Source organism: Hyalella azteca, unplaced genomic scaffold (genome assembly GCF_000764305.2).
Source record: "Hyalella azteca isolate HAZT.00-mixed unplaced genomic scaffold, Hazt_2.0.2 contig7750, whole genome shotgun sequence".
Taxonomy (NCBI): domain Eukaryota; kingdom Metazoa; phylum Arthropoda; class Malacostraca; order Amphipoda; family Hyalellidae; genus Hyalella; species Hyalella azteca.
Window position 1 is genome coordinate 1 of NW_025937866.1, and position 17,547 is coordinate 17,547.

Below are 17,547 nucleotides of genomic sequence, written 5' to 3' on the forward strand. Positions count from 1 at the left end.
AACGCCTGCAGCGTTCTAACACCAGCGCCGGCAGCGTTCTAACACCAACGCCTGCAGCGTTCTAACGCCAGCGCCTGCAGCGTTCTAAAGCCAACGCCTGCAGCGTTCTAACGCTAACGCCTGCCGCGTTCTAACACCAACGCCTGCAGCATTCTAACACCAACGCCTGCAGCGTTCTAACGCCAACGCCTGCAGCGTTCTAACGCCAACGCATGCAGCGTTCTGACGCCAACGCCTGCAGCGTTCTAACGCCAACGTCTGCAGCGTTCTAACGTCAACGACTACAGCGTTCTAACGCCAACGCCTGAAGCGTTCTAATGCCAACGCCTGTAGCGTTCTAACGCCAGCGCCTGCAGCGTTCTAACGCTAACGACTGCAGCGTTCTAACGCCAACGCCTGTAGCGTTCTAACGCCAACGCCTGCAGCGTTCTAACGCCAACGCCTGCAGCTTTCTAACGCAAATGCCTGCAGCGTTCTAACGCCAACGCCTGCAGCGTTCTAACGCAAATGCCTGCAGCGTTCTAACGCCAACGCCTGCAGCGTTCTAACGCCAACGCCTGCAGCGTTCTAACGCCAACGCCTGCAGCGTTCTANCGCAAGCAAACAGTAAACGGCATTGAATTACTTATTGTATGTGAATTGCTCATGGAGCCACGGTGCAAGAATATTCCAAGTTGAACGAAAAATTGTTTAATATAACTAACGCCATGAGAGGGGTTGAGGTATTCTGCAAATAAATTAGCCTGGCTTCAAATCAGGCTCGTTTTCTCTCATGTTCAGTTATTGCTTGTATAATGCAAACGCTGCATAGCAGAGTGAAAAGAATATTTGTTTTAATTATTAACCGCGTCTTGTATGATGGAAAATAATTTTATTTCGGAAATTTGGGTGAGAAAGTTCGTGATTCAACTTCTCAGAGGATAAGCCATATTGCAATATTTTTTAAGTTATCGGGAATAAGTTATCAGGCTATTTCGGCCTGCATTCCAGCGCTGATGAGTAATGATTCCATGATCAGCAATAATACTTATTATTCACCATTTATATCATTTGTGTACAATACAGAGTAATAAATAATGTTAGTCCGCCCATACATGCTGGTCAAAGTCTCTTTAATATTTAATTATCTGCTGATCATTAAATTAATAATATTTCAGGTTCGGACAATGAACTGACGAATCTACAAGGACCAAACCTAATGTGATGTTAACCAATCGGCGGTGTAACGTAGAAAATTGTTAAACAAACATACGGCAGGCAGTTCCGTTGGATCTCGCTGTGTTTGTGATAGCATCTTTGTGTTGGGGATATTTCTCGACCTTATTAATAAACAAAACCTTATCAGTAAGCAAAATCCTCATAATCAGTTATTTACGTATGTGCTTTTTTAAGTTATTCAAGGCTATATCTATATAATGAGTCCAGCCTTATCAATTACTAATCTTTTCGATCGTATTCATGTAGTATTTTGGGGTTTTACGCTTTTTGGCAGTACATTATTAAAGAGGTTTGTCCCTAACTAATAGTTTGTAATGACTTAGTGTGCTGGAAAGTAAATAACACTTCTAATTTATAATTTGTAACAGAATCCTAATTATTCTCCTAATTTTGGAAGAAGGATGGAGGGTGCTCTATTAAGGCGTTCAACTTGGAGAAACGAAATGGTCTATGTAATATAGCTCTTAAATTCATTAAAGTTATCCGTAGAATTTTAGACTGTTTCCTTCTGATTACAGAGCATGTGACCACAAATCGTGGCGACGGGGTAACATTTCTAAACCAGCATGTAACATTTCTGCCACCTAAACCTTAATACAATGAAACGCGTGAACTATTTCACAGTTTAGCGACTCAGGAAATTTTCAGTTATATTCAAACGTACTTCAATATAAGCAGTTGCACTTTGTTAAAAGTTTGCGTGAAATTGAAGTAAGTGAAACGTCCCGTGCTTTGATGACTGTAGCCCTATGTCAGTTTGAATTAGTAATATAGGTGTCTTATTAATTCTTATTATCAATAAAAAATAACGAATGAAGCTCACTACGCCTTTTTATGAATTTTCTAGATGTACAAGTTTTCTGTTCTATGCAGCAGCCGCTGAACGTTCATAGTGCGTTTACTGTAGAAAATGTTCAGCAACTGCCGAACATATTATGTAAATAGTTCAGTTTTGCTTCAAATCAGAGAAAAGTTGTACATGCTCAGTAAAAAGTTATATGAGAACTACTCCTAACTGAATTTCAAGAATAATTCTACTTGTTCATTAATATATATTATTTGGGGCCTGTAACTATCCTCTGGATAGTTAGGCTTATTGGTAACGTAGTTCAATACGTGGAAGGAATGAAGAAAAGTTTTAACTGGGCAGAGCAGATTTGATTTGCCTTGAATACGGAGATTATAATTATATTGCATTACGCCTCTGATAATTTAAATAATTATTACTGTAGAGGACTTTCTTATAGTCTAGTCCTTTGGGAACTTTGTTTGGCTATTCCATTACGCGCCATCTTGGCAGGATAAGAACGATCATTCCATGACGTACGGTTTCTAGAAATAAATGACAAATAAACAATAATAATATACATGAAAAAAGGTACGCTATTTACATGAAATAATAATATATGACCTAAGATAAATCAACAATAATTCGACAGGATAATCAATAATTCACGAAATCAGACAATAAATCGAACGAAGAGAATAGCTTGGTTCCTCAGCAGTGCAGGCATCAGTACATCAAGAGCTAACAATGAATGCTGTGACGCTGGTGAAATCAACTGCGTCGAGTAGGCTAATTCTGTTGCTACAAATTTCAGAGAGATGGAAAATGGCGGCTACAATTACGCATATGTTTATGATATAAAAATATTATTTGTCCAGGTTTACTTCTAGCCATATTAAAATTACTCCATCACTACAGATGAAACTTCTAGCACTCAATTGCGTCAAATAGTCGAAGTAAAACTAATGAATGCAGCAGCCGTTGAACGTTCATAGTCATCAATCATCTTCTATCGTCAGTGACAGAAATGTCAACTGTTCAAGTAAAGTAAAGCTGTCAACAAATATGCCGTCGTGCACCTGGCGACTGAGCATAACCCAGGCAACCATCTGCCTTTTTACGTTTCTTTAAGTCAGCTAACTTACGTAAATTATAATGAAGTAGACATATAAAGAAATACCCACTGAACACATGCTGCTCGGTAGGTTGTGTGTGGTTAATAACAGGTTTGATCGGCAGGTTACGTCAGCGTTGCTCTGGAACCGTCTGTTATGAGTAACCTGTTAATTAACCAGGAAGGTTAACCAGGCTTGCTGTATCTAACCGGCAGGTTAACTCGGCGCTGAGAGGGAAAAAGTTATAATGTCTATCCGTATAACCTTATCCGTGATACCAAGCTAGCAAAATATAAATAAAACTCGATGCAAATGGAAAACTCGATGGTATCCAAGATACCCAAAGCTCGCCGAGTCTACAAACTGAAAAATACGGCGAGCAGAATATATATAGTTGCGACCAGCGCCGTGGCAAGGGCACGGCAAAATGAATTAATTTTGTTCAATGGTTTGTTTGTTTGTAGTGATGTTCACTTAGCTTAGGAATAAAGTGTTGAAGTTTCTTGTGCACTTAAAAAACGGGCCGAACTTGGCTGTTTCATAGCTTATTCCAAGTAGTACTTTCAATGTATTCCTAGCAGATATATGAACTTCTTGTAAAATATTATATGTCGTTCCGACAATCTACAACATTGGTATAATTCTTCTATACTTCAAAGAAATTATGCTTGAAAAGCATTTGTTATGATTTTTTAAAACCTAAGAACCTGCAGAACAATTATTTATCTCACCAAAGAACTGCAAGTAGACTCATATTCAGACTGCCAGCCTGTGATGCAATGGTTTAGAGGTGTGGAATTATAGTTAAATTTCCTAAAATCCCTGGAGTTGCAAATATTTGCTTTATAGATAAATAATTTTGTAATCTGAGTTATAGGATGTGAAGAGATTGTTACTCAGACATATTGTGACCAGAATAATGGTGCTACGTCGGCCAACATTCCAGGGCTGCTGGTAATGCTGGCACGATCAGTAGCAATACTTATTATTCATCAAGTATTTTATACACAACACAACAGCGCCTCTTAAACTGCTACTATTCATGCGTATGAAGATTTTGGCTCTCAAGTATCCAGAATTCTTTTTTGAAATAAATTTGGCCTGTAGTAGTAAGTTGGGCAATTGTATGTCCTAATACTAAATTAATCCGTTAATAGTAAATCAAGCCTCGTAAACTGCTACTATATATTGTATGAAGATTTTGGTTCTCAATAGAGTATCCAGGTTTATTTATTCAATTAAATTTTTCCTGCCAGAAGAGATAAAATAGATAATTGTACGTCCAAACAATAAATTAATCTGTTGATTGTAAATCAAGCAGTAATAGGTCCTGGTAGTAAATAAGTGATTCAAGACAAGATCCATGCAAGAGACCAGCTCATATAATTACCAATATTATCCAGCGAATTTACCTTATAGAATCTTGTTTTACGTAGTGGGTCAGGCATTACTGTAAAAGTTTGTATCCTTTCACTTTTCTTTAGTTAGGTTATTCTGTAGAGTAAGTAATATATCTAATTTATAATGCTAACATGAATTAATATACTCAATTTTTAGAAAAAAATGATGTCGAGGCGTTTAACCTGGAGAGTATTGGCTGTAACATTTTTGAGAAAATCTCATAAAGAGTTAGCTGTGGACTCTATTAATCTGTTGTGAACTCTTGATCATAGAGCACGCGGCAACACATTATAGTATCGGGGTAACATATCTACTATGGCATATAACATATCGGTCATTTGATTTGTTAACGATGAAATACGGAAACTATTTAAGAGTTTACAGAGCCCCGAAGAATTGCAGGTAAATGCAAGCGTAATTCAGCACCCAGTTCTGCTTCATCAGAAATTCTTATGAGATTGAAGTAATTGTAAACTACCAACATTGTCGCTACGAGTCAGCTCGACCTCTATATACAGATGGTTTATATAACATCATGAAATAACAACGAGTGAGGCATATGAAGCTCCTCAATACATTAATTTTCATATGTAAAAGTTTTTTCCTCTCTGATGCAGGCACTGAAGGGTCATAGTGTGTATTTTTAAAAATGTCCTATGTCGGATCGACGAGTTATGTTAATAGTTTAGTTATACCTTGAGTCAAAATCAATTTGTTCATGCTCAGTAGTGGCGGTTAGCTAACCATTGCTCTCTTCCCATTTGTGTGTCCGGATATGTGTACATAAATATATTTTTGAACCCTCGGTTACCGTAAGGTAATAGGGTATTATGATAAACGCATTTTTTAAACAGTTGAGATGAATGAATTATTGCGAGCACTTATAATCTGCACTGAGTGTAAAAATTTAAATTGATTGTTAAGAGCGCCTTATGCGTTAATGATTTTGGTGCATATAAAGCGTACAGAGATTATTTGCTCAAATTTACTTATGACAGTTTGAAATTTTGATGAGCGGAATCATCGCAATGCATCTGGCAACTTTTCAAGGCCGCGTGTAATGCTTGCACAATTAGCACTATGCTTATTATTCAAAAAGTAATTTTTTAACATCACTACAGCACGTGGACCAATTGACAATCTCCATAGAAAATATGTAATTTCTCGCTCTTATAGTAGTGTAAAAAATCCTTAGTGCAGGAAGTAGTGAATCTTATTCTTCGCTATGTCCCAAATGCTCACAATGTCGAACGATCTGAAAGGTTCAATTGTATTAAATCATTTACTATGATACCGCACAGCGTGTCTACCTGGACGTGGAGTACAGCTTTCACAACCAGCAACAATTGATGGTGGGCTTTAAGTTATCATTACCAGGTAGCATAAAATACGTTATGTATTCACTCAAGTTATGACTTTTATAAGTTTTTTTCTAGTTATATTCATCGAACAAAAAAGATGTCACTTGTTCCTGTCTAACTGCTTTTAGCTCATAACCTTAGTTAAAAATTAAGGAAATTGTCGCCAGGGAATCATATGCATAACAAATCTATCAAACGGATAAAGAAACTTTGAAAACAGAAGTATGACAAAAAATTTCTTGACAGTATGTAGAAAAAAGAGTCCTTTAAGAAACACAATCAATATCGTCCTCATGATTTGTTTTTTATACAGCAATTAAACCTTTTTATTATTGAATAAATACCAACTCACTCATTCTGTGTATGGGAAACTGCAGGCTTCATGTACATTATAGGTGAATATCACGCACTGAAGGGTGCGCGTCTGAAAAAAATCCACCGTATAGCAGATTAATAAACAAATTCTGAGAAATTTTTGTTGCCTTCCCCAAGAATCTTCCTGTTAGTATCTCAGATTATGGGTTATTGAACTCCCGAATAATGAGTCTACCACGACTGAACCTAATCTGGGGCCATACTTTCAAAATTCGCTAAGTGAACGTAAGTACTTACGCTCTATTTTCTTGCCTATGATTGGTGGATATTGCTTAAAAGGCCGTCAATGATTGGCTGATGAACTTACGATCTCTTAACTTTTTTTGAAAGTATTTGCCCTGGTCTCATCCTACCGAAGTTGGGATGTAAAATATTATTATCCAGAAGCGGGACACGCGGCTATGCAAATGAACATTGTGTGGTGAGGCGTTGAACTCGTAGAGACTGCGCACCTAAGGTGAAACGGGCAATCAAAACTCATGAGGAGTTGTCCGCAGACTATATTTATTAGTTGCGGAATCTTGATCATAGAGCATGTGGCACGCATCAGAGTATAGGGGTAACATGTCTAAACTGGCACATCAAACATATGTCATATGATTTAATAACGCTGAAATGCGTGGAACACTACTCATTATTTTATTTAATTATTTAAGAGTTTATCAATTCCATAGTAATTGCCGTTAAACTCAAGCGTAATCCAACACACAGAAGCAGCTTCTTCAGAAAATTACATGAGATTGAAGTAACTGGAAATTGTCTACCTCTCATCATTGTCGATTCAAGAAAGCTTGACCTTTTAATAAATCTGTCGTATATAACACCAATAAATATTAACAGGCGAGGCACATTACCCTATTGCAAGCATTTTCTCTTAGGCGTACGAGTTACCTAATCTTTGCTGCAGCCGTGGAGCGTTCGTAGAGCTGCGGTAGACGAGTTTCTGCCCGAGGACGGATCATATTAATAAATTAGTTATGCTCGAAAATAGCTCAACGTTGTTTATGCTCAGTAAAAGCGCTATTGAATTGACTCGAAATGTTTTTATTAGCAATGATGGTAAAAAATTAATGTCTTCTTTATTTATAAATCCTTATTTATCTCATGGATAATAGGGAAAAATTCGAGTGATGAATAATGAGTAGTCGAAGAATATAGGTCCCATAAGCAGTGGCTTTCGCATATGTAATTTACTGTAAAAATATATCTTATTTTATTTATTAATAATCATATTTTTACGATACAGATGGCATTTTACGTAACGATACAGAAGGTATTTATCGTAACGATACAGATGGTATTTATCGTAATATCTGCCCAGGTTATCGACACAGCCAACAAGCGGCAGCACCAGCTGCAGGAGCTCGTCAGGAGAATGGTCGCTAAAATGCGAAGATCAACACGAACTTTTTCAACTTGAACGCGTTCAGCTTAAACGTGTTCAACTTAAACGTGTTCAACTTAAACGTGTTCAACTTGAACTTGTTCAACTTAAACGTGCTCAACTTGAACGTGTACAGCTTAAACGTGTTCAGCTTAAACGTGATCAACGTGTTCAACTTAAACGTGTTCAACTAGAATTTATTCAACTTGAACTTGTTTTACTCAAACGTGTTATCGTTACATGATAAAATGCAGTCAAAACAAACGTGTTCAACTTGAATTTGTTCAACTTAAACGTGCTCAACTTGAACGTGTTCAACTTAAACGTAATTACTTCAAACGTGTTTATTATCAAAATTCAGAGATATTCCCATTTATTTGTACAAAACTTTACTTCAGTTAGTGCTATAACATCACATTCTGATATCATGTTATCAGTATTAGTACATCGATACCCAAATTACCTCAACATCTATAACGCATATTTAAAGCTATAATGTTAGGTTTGAAAACGCGCTTTAACATATATGTATACCTCCTAATTTTCGGAATATGTTCATTATATCTCGTTGCTCTAATTGTTTAGATTAATTAGACGTGATTAATGAGGCGATAATCACCGAGGCCTAAGCCGCAGATGACACCGACGCGGGGGCGGTGTGGTGAGCGCTGCAGCAGGAACTGCGCTCTCACTGATCACCTCGTAGCTGAAACTGGGGGAGGGGGTTACTAGGGTGATTATGATGGTTTGAAAATGATAGGGAGGGGATGTGATTGTGTGGGTGACTGTTCGGGTTTAGGTGATAATAACAACAATAATAGCGGTTTCAGCGATTAGTAGGCCGTAGGCCTGTCGCCGAATCTTAACATTGCAGAACATTCACAGCTTGTTGCGGTCTCGAACACGCAACTCACTGTTACAATTCTGCTGCGCTTAACCGCCCGGCCTCCTTGCCGATTCTGACCAGAAACTAGCTCACAGAGCTGGGATCGAACCCGCGCCTCTCTGCGCCAATCTTGGCATTCTGAACTGTAACCACTGGGCCACCCTGCCCTGTTGTTAAAGTGCCAACATGGGTTAGGTAATGATGGTGGGGTGAAGCGGGTGAGTTTATGTCCGGTGATCTTCTATCACCATCTAGGTTATCATACGTCACTCTCTTATAACATGTTCTGTACCCACATGGTAGAGTCACGCCTAGTGACGTCATCCCTGTTAAGGACTATATATAGCCAGAGCAGTGCATCGCTCGTCAGTTGTAGCGGTACTGCCTAGCCGTCATCTTGCTAGCCGCTCCTCCGGCACATACTTGTGCTGTACCTGTCAATCAGTGTGGGGTTGAAGGTGTTGGTGAAGAAAATGTGTAGTGAACAATTAACGTAATGAATTAATTAACCTATGATATTAGAATTAATCTACATAAAAAATGCCGCAAAATGCAGAAGTCACACAAATATCAACAGGCAAGTCTTAATATTTTTATTCATCAAGTGAATACCACAAGCATATTTTGAAAACATTACAATTCCGAAATATAAATACAAAGTTTGTGTGACGGAATAAATACTCATGCTTTCTATTTAGTACATTCATTGCATGGTACATGGACATGCCACCATTCACTTGCTTCACTATGAAGAAAAATTGTTTTTGTTGCCAAGCAACTTTATAGCTTAATTATTATAACAATAATTATGATCACCGTCATTAATATCACTACCATTTTTATCACCATCACCATTCTAAATTCTGAGCCCTTATAAGCTTCATTATGAACTTTTAATTTAAACCCTTATATACAGCCCCACACACACGAGACCTTCACTCAGATGTCCACTACACAAAAGTTAGTTTACAAAGCACACAGCACACACCTGGCCACACAACCACACAGAAAACGATACACGTGTTGCTGGTGAGCAAACACAAGGACGAACCTGACGTCTGGAGCACGCGTTCGTCGTAGGGATTTTAATATAGGCTTGATAATATATAATAATAGTAGGAAAAATATAAAGCTAGCAACTTAGGGATAGTAATATAGAAGTCATAATATAGGGCTAAATATATATGAGTAAAAATATAGGTTTAATAATATAGGGATTTGAAAATTTTCGTTTTGTTTATAAACTCAAAATCGATATTTTTATATATATTAATATATATGTCGTACCGAAATCCCAGAATTGCCGATTCTATGGAATCGGCGGCCAGTTTGCCGAATATGTAGAATCAGCATTTCTATACTATAGGAATCTGGGGTTAGGTCAGTCAGCCAAGTTACTTTTTTTTAATTTATATATAATGAACTTGACCGAACTTTACCTAACCTTTTTGTAACTCTAACTGTCGATTCATGTTTTAACTCTAACGTCCGGTTCTCTGAATCAGAAACAAAATGCTGATTCGACAGATTCAGCTAACTGGCTGCCGATTCCATATAATCGGCAATTCTGCGATTTCGGCACGACAAATATATATACATCACACCAAATAACTTAACTGAAGTGTGACTGAGGTATATTTATTTCATACACCCATGAAGATTCCACCCAGCAGGGGATTTATTCCCCCAAATAGGTGGAAGACTTCCTCCCATATGGGCGTTTATCCCCCATGTCGGGGTAACTATTTCCCATGTCGGGGTAACTAAGGGGGGAACTGTTATTGTGTCGGGGTAACTATTCCCCATGTCGGGGTAACTATCCCCCATGTCGGGGTAACTATCCCCCATCTCGGGGTAACTATCCCCCATGTCGGGGTAACTAAAGTACTCACGGATGTTCCTCCCCAGGCAGGGTGTGCTCCAGGCACATGGACCCCCATGGGCATGGAAAGATACGATCGATGAATGACATGAATTAGAAAAGATAAAATGAATGCACGAATATAGGGAAAATAGGAAAGAGGAAAGGAGGGACAAAAAAGAATATATTAAACATGTTTATATATTATATTTTCGTATATATATATAATCAATCCATTAATTTCATACACGCTGTTTTGTTCGCTAAATAATGAAAGCAAACAACAACTCTTAAGCTTCACTAAAAAGACAATATATCTACAATTTATTTACAATCTAGAAGAAAATAACCATCCAATTTCAAAATTTACACAAACATTATTCATACAGTTTTTTTAGGAAATTGCACTGCGTTAAAAATCATCCAAATATATACAAGTTCTTCAAAAGTCTGAGAAATTCACTAACTTAATTTTAATTTCAAAATTAAGTAAAAAAACAGTTTCTAAGGACATTCCAATAATTTGAATTTTCACCGTTAAAAAATTGTCTTTTATTTCGAAATGAAATGACATGAATGAAAATGTCCAAAATTCACTCACGTATTACAATCAATATATACAATAAAACATTTCATTTTGATTAATTAATTAATCAATTTATTTATTTAGATGCACACAATTTTGGATAAATGGAGAATCTTGCATGCAATAACAAAAAATCGATAACTTGTTGAAATTTAATAATATTGAAAATAATTTTTTATCTAAATAATAGATGTATACATATATTAATACAAGATGCAGTATGTATATATAGTATTGCCGTTATACAGCAGGTATTGTGAGATCAATAACACGCCTTCACAAAATATTGTATTTCTGTTTCTATTCTGTTTCTTCTATAATATGATTTTTCGAAATAAAAGTTTTTTGAAAAAATAAATAATTTTTTTAACCTAAATCGGAAAAAGTTGGCTAATACGAAAAAATAAAAATAAATAATATCAACGTAATATAAATAATATGTAACGTAATATAGCAATATCAACGTAATATAAATAATATATAACGTAATTAATAATATCAACGTAATATAAATAATATGTAAATAATATCAACAATAATATCAACGAGATTCATTTCCCAGCCGCAAGATATCCATCTCAAGTTCAGCTCGACTGGACATGATAAGACATGATAAGACATGATAAGACATGATAAGACATGATAAGACATGATAAGACATGATAAGACATGATNGAAGAACTTGCGAAGCCTGCCGTGAATGACCGAGCTGGCGCTGAAACTATATTGAGAGCTATAAATAAACCTTGCTTTATACCCTTGCTGTCGATGTACTCTCATTTCTCTGGAAATTTTTGAAATAGTAACAGGAATCTAGAATTGGTGAAAATTCATAGTTATTTTCTCTCATTTTATTCATAATTTTTGGAGATCAGAGCTCCATAGACCTACGTCTGCTCCTGAATGCCTACTGACTTAACGGCCGATTTTTGGTAATAGGACCAAATTTGCCAGGCCTTAATCCTAACGTTAATCGGATAACAATTCTATCAACTTCTAGTGGCTTTTCAGCCGTCAAAAATAATTTTCTCCTCATGATCGAGGATTACCGAGCAGTAAATTTTCACAGTGACTAGATCCTGTATCGACTCGTACTGCTAACGTAGAAAAACGTATGAAATTTGATGGAGTAACTAAAGAAGATTAACGATGATGTGATGTCTGGAATTGTCTTGCTCCGAATTTTCAACAAATTTCAGAGTCAACGTTAAAAATTTGACCTTCATCATTCATTGTAACTTCTTATCTTTAATTCTTGAAGTGATATCTAATGCTTTCTTCCTTTACTGGTATATTTTAATTTTCAGTACATAATTCGAAGTTCGTTCTCTTACATCAAGCCACTTGTGCACTCGTTTGCCAGCATCGCTTGCATTCCCATTTTTTAATTGAAATTCTACCGCAATAAACACATGTGATCCTTAAAGCTATTAGGTTCCTTTAACAATAATGTAGGTAATGTCCATGAAAAAACTATATTCAGGACTCATTATTCTAAATTTTTGAAGAAAGAAAATGAAGGAAAGAAAGGAAGAGAGGAAGAAAAAAGGAATAAGAAGAAACAAAGAAAAGGAAGAAAAGAAGAAAGAAAATGAAGGCAGAAAAGAAGAAGGAAAGAAAAGGAAGAGCGGATGAAAGAAGGAATAAGAAGAAAAGAAGAAAGAAAGAAAAGGAAGAAAAGAAGAAACAATGAAAAGGAAGAAAAGAAGAAAGAAAATGAAGGAAGAAAATAAGATAACTTCTCCCCTCCCCCCGCGACACGGGGACCGAGGAGTTTCTGACGACGCAGCAGCGATCTCGCTGGCAAGTGTTTTCCTTCTTATATTGATTGTATATTATTTATTGTCAGGAATATTATTTATACAAATAATTATTTCAAGGCTATTGCTTGAACTTATAGTTTTTTGTATATTATAATCATTAGAATAATAATATGGAAGAGGTGAATATTCCTTCCCAATAATTTCAAATATATTTAGCTATCGCAATGGGTATTTCCACGTACGGAAAGATACACAACCTTGAATATATCAGTCGTGTTGCAGATTAATGAATTATTTCGGGAAAGAATTCTGATGCCCTGCCCACTTATCGTCTTTGTATTATTTAAGGTTCGGTTAATGAACTCTGGAACTACGAATATACAAGAACTATTACCAATCTGGTGACAGCCTATGGGAGTTTTGTTCCTCCAAATTGTTATGTAAACATTCGCAAATTGTTATCCAAACCCTCGCCGAGCAGCTCCGCTGTATATCTTTGTGTTCACGATAGCGTTTATGTGCTGAGGAGAATTATGAACTTTGTGGATAAATAAAATACGGAAAATTTATTATCCATGTATGCACATTTATCTAAGGGATCCAAGACTATATATCTTTATGTTTAAGATTTATTAATATGACAGAATGTTATCGTCGCACATACAGCGTGGCTTCATATGCTTACGTTCAAAATTATAAGAGAGTTACCCATAGAAATGAAGACTCGTGATCGTGTGATCATAGAGCATGTAGCAATGGAGCAAGTTCTTGGGGTAACATATTTATAAGAGAGTGTAGAATATCCAACTTTTGATTCACTAACAATGAAATGAGTAAATTATTTTGCAGTTTACCGATTATGAAGAATTGCAGATTGCAAGCGGATTTCAATTTTAAATTGCTGCTTCTTAAGTGTTGTATGAGGTTCAAGTAATTGAAAACATCCATACTCTTTTTATTGTTACAAATTATCTTGACGTAGTATTACAGGTGTCGTGTACAACATTGTTGAAAAATAATAATCGAAGCTTAACTAAAAAGCTTTTTTATGCATTAGCTGTGTTTTTCTTTAGTGATCCTAGACAAGATCTATGCAAGAGACCAGCACACATACATTTATTATATTATTGAATGAATTAATGAAGTAAATTCTTGTTGTACAAGGCCTAGCATTCTAATGAATTACTTTTCCCTTAGGTATCACATAAATCTCAAATTCTGAAGAGCAAGTGATCTTACCAATCATTCCACATTAATTTATCATATATTTTATATTTACAATCTTATCTAAGGCTGGTGGGGCTTTGAACTCTAAATGAATTGACTGCGCACTTAGGGAGCATTGGGCTACTTATTTTGGCCCAGCAAAAGGGGTATCAGTGCTACGTGGAGAAATTTAGTCACCATTTGGACAATGTGACACATCCGTTTTTCTGAGTCATTTTACATGTCAACATCTCCTGGTCATTTTAAAATCCGTGTTTTACAACTTTTTTAAATGCCGCTTTTCTAGAAAAATTTTTAAAGGCCGTGAGTTTCAGCGGACGTGAACGTGTTTGAAAAATGTTTTATTTTCAGTTGCGGTTTTTAGTCAAACGATTTTTGCGTGTTTGCTTTTTGTTGACGTCGTGTGTTTGATTATAAGCTTGATTATGTCAAGCAGTATTATTTACAGAAAAATGAATATGAATAAATTGAAAGAACTTGTCACCTAATAACTGAATTATTCACGCAGCAGCGCCGCGTGCCCTGCAGTTAAGCTTTTCTGATCGTAAGGCCAAATTAAGGATGTAAAAATTTGCACCCTATAGAAATTAAATCAAATTGGTCATTCATATAAAATTTAAAGTATATTTAGTCAATATAGACGACCTGAAACACGAGGAATTTTACAGCAATCTTATAACATTACTAATCAATACAAATTGAATACAACCTGCATATTATTCCTATTCAGATGGCAAATTATTTCGAATTAGATGACATGTCTCGAAATAATGCAAATCTAGATGGGGACATCATCATAGGTATTAAAATAGAGTAGTTGCATGAATTTTCATAACGTGTTATTTGAGTCGTGCCTGAAATTGTGTTAATGTGTTTTCAAAAAACGACTATTCAAACCTTGATTTTTTTTCATTAAATCTTGAAATTTATTTTGCGCGATTGTCTAAATAGAATTGATTGAGGTACAGAGCCGGTCTCAATAGTAATTTGAAGACTTTTGTCAGCGCTACAGTACAATAATTTACGCAAGCAAACAGTAAACGGCATTGAATTAATTATTGTATGTGAATTGTACATGGAGCCACGGTGCAAGAATATTCCAAGTTGAACGGAAAATTGTTCTATATAACTAACGCCATGAGAGGGGTTGAGGTATTCTGCAAATAAATTAGCCTGGCTTTAAATCAGGCTCGTTTTCTTTCATGTTCAGTTATTGCTTGTTATAGTACAAACACTGAATAACAGAGTGAAGGGAAAATTTAATTGAATTAATTACCGCGTCTTGCTTGATGGAGAATATCTTTCAACTGCAGAAATTTAGGTGAGGAAGTTCGTGATTCAACTTTTCAGAGGATAANTGGCTTCATTTTACGCTCGTTTTCTTCTCTGCTCAGTTATTCTTTAAGGGTGTACTAACGTTCCAATTTCTTGTAAAGGAAATTATACCTCAAATTAGTTCTGATCCCGTACGGTAGAGCCTTTATGTAGGTGTGTATAAGTAAGGTTGTGAAAGTCTTATTCGTATACTTAAATAAGTATTGTAATCTGAGTTATAGGATGTGAAGAGATTGTTACTCAGACATATTGTGACCAGAATAATGGTGCTACATCGGCCAACATTCCAGGGCTGCTGGTAATGCTGGCACGATCAGTAGCAATACTTATTATTCACCAAGTATTTTATCTACAACACAACAGCGCCTCTTAAACTGCTACTACATGCGTATGAAGATTTTGGCTCTCAAGTATCCAGAATTCTTTTTTTAATAAATTTGGCCTGTAGTAGTAAGTTGGGCACTTGTATGTCCTAATATTAAATTAATCCGTTAATAGTAAATCAAGCCTCGTAAACTGCTACTATATATTGTATGAAGATTTTGGCTCTCAATAGAGTATCCAGATTTATTTCTTAATTAAATTTGTCCTGCCAGAAGAGATAAATTAGATAATTGTACGTCCAAACAATAAATAAATCCGTTGATTGTAAATCAAGCAATAATAGTAATATTTTAGTGATTCGAAACGAGATCCATGCAAGAGACCAGCTCTCATAATGACTTATATTATCCAGATCCAGGTGCAGCCGGCAATCAAAACTTATGAGGAGTTGTCCGTAGACTATATTCATCAGCTGCGAAGTCTTGGTCATAGAGCATGTGGCATGCATCAGAGTATAGGGGTAACATATCTAAACTGGCACATCAAACATTTGTTATATGATTTAATAACGCTCAAATGCGTGGAACATTATTCATTATTTTATCTAATTATATAAGAGTTTACCAAGCCTCTAATCATTGCAGCTAAACTTAAGCTTAATCCAACACACAGTTGCAGCTTCTTCAGAAAATCGAATGAGATTGAAGTAACTGAAAATTACCAGCCACTCTTCATTGTAGATACAAGTCAGCTTGACCTCTTAATAAAGCTGTCGTATATAACCCCAACAAATATTAACATGTGGGGCACGTTAGCCTATTTTAGGAATTTTCTTTTAGGCGTACGAGTTATTCATTCGTTGATGCAGCCACTGAGCATTCGTAGTGTTGCTGTAGATGAGTTGCAACACTCGGAGAGGTGATAGTATTAGCTTAGTTATGCTAAAAAAAAGTCAATGTTGTTGATGCTCAGTGATGGCTATATTGAATCCACTTTAATTTTATTTTTGAGTGTTTATTAGCTTGTAGCTGAAATTTATTTTTGAACCCTGAGTTATCCTATGAATGGATAACGGGTATTGGAGTTGGAATATTATTGGAAGTGTTAATGACGAATAATGGTTTCTCAGCAACGGATAGGAAATGCGATTGCACTGTGTGTACAGTTAGTAATTTACTGTAAAATTATTTCGTATTTTATTGATTATTAATCAGATGAAACGGACAGAATTTAACTTTAAGTTTACTCCTGACCGTATTGAAATTGCGCATTTATTAGTTATAAAATAATTCTCAATCATATATAGGGTAAATGAGCCTCAAGCCGAAGCAAAACGAATTAGAGTAACATTTCTTAACTAACACGCATCATTTCTGCCTGCTTTATCCCAAACTATCATTAAAATAAATTTTAGGTTAAAGGAATCAGGAAAAAATAATTCCGGTTCTCTGATCCGTAGAGGCGGGTTCTTCAAAAAAATTTTTAATTTAGAGTAACTAGAAGTTCTATATTCTACCTAACTTCCAGACTGTAGATTGGTAATTACATAGTACACTACCATTCCAGATTTATTTCATTAACATTATAAAAATGTCGTACAACAAAGTATCAAAATTAATCATTTTGTTCATGGAATATATGTGTAACATTCAACAATTAAAACATTTATATTATTTTAGCCGACTCAATCAATCTGTAGTAAATAAATAGCAAGCTTTATATACAAGATTGTTTTCCACAGGCAACTTGCTTACTTATGAAACACAATTTCTGGCGACTGATGGCTATCAGGCTGAACCCACCAATTGCGGACGTGAAATTAGCCACAGTGTACTTAGGCCGCTACGTGTACTTAGCCCGCTACGTGTACTTAGGCCGCTACGTGTACTTTGGCCCGCTACGTTTACTTAGCCCGCTACGTGTA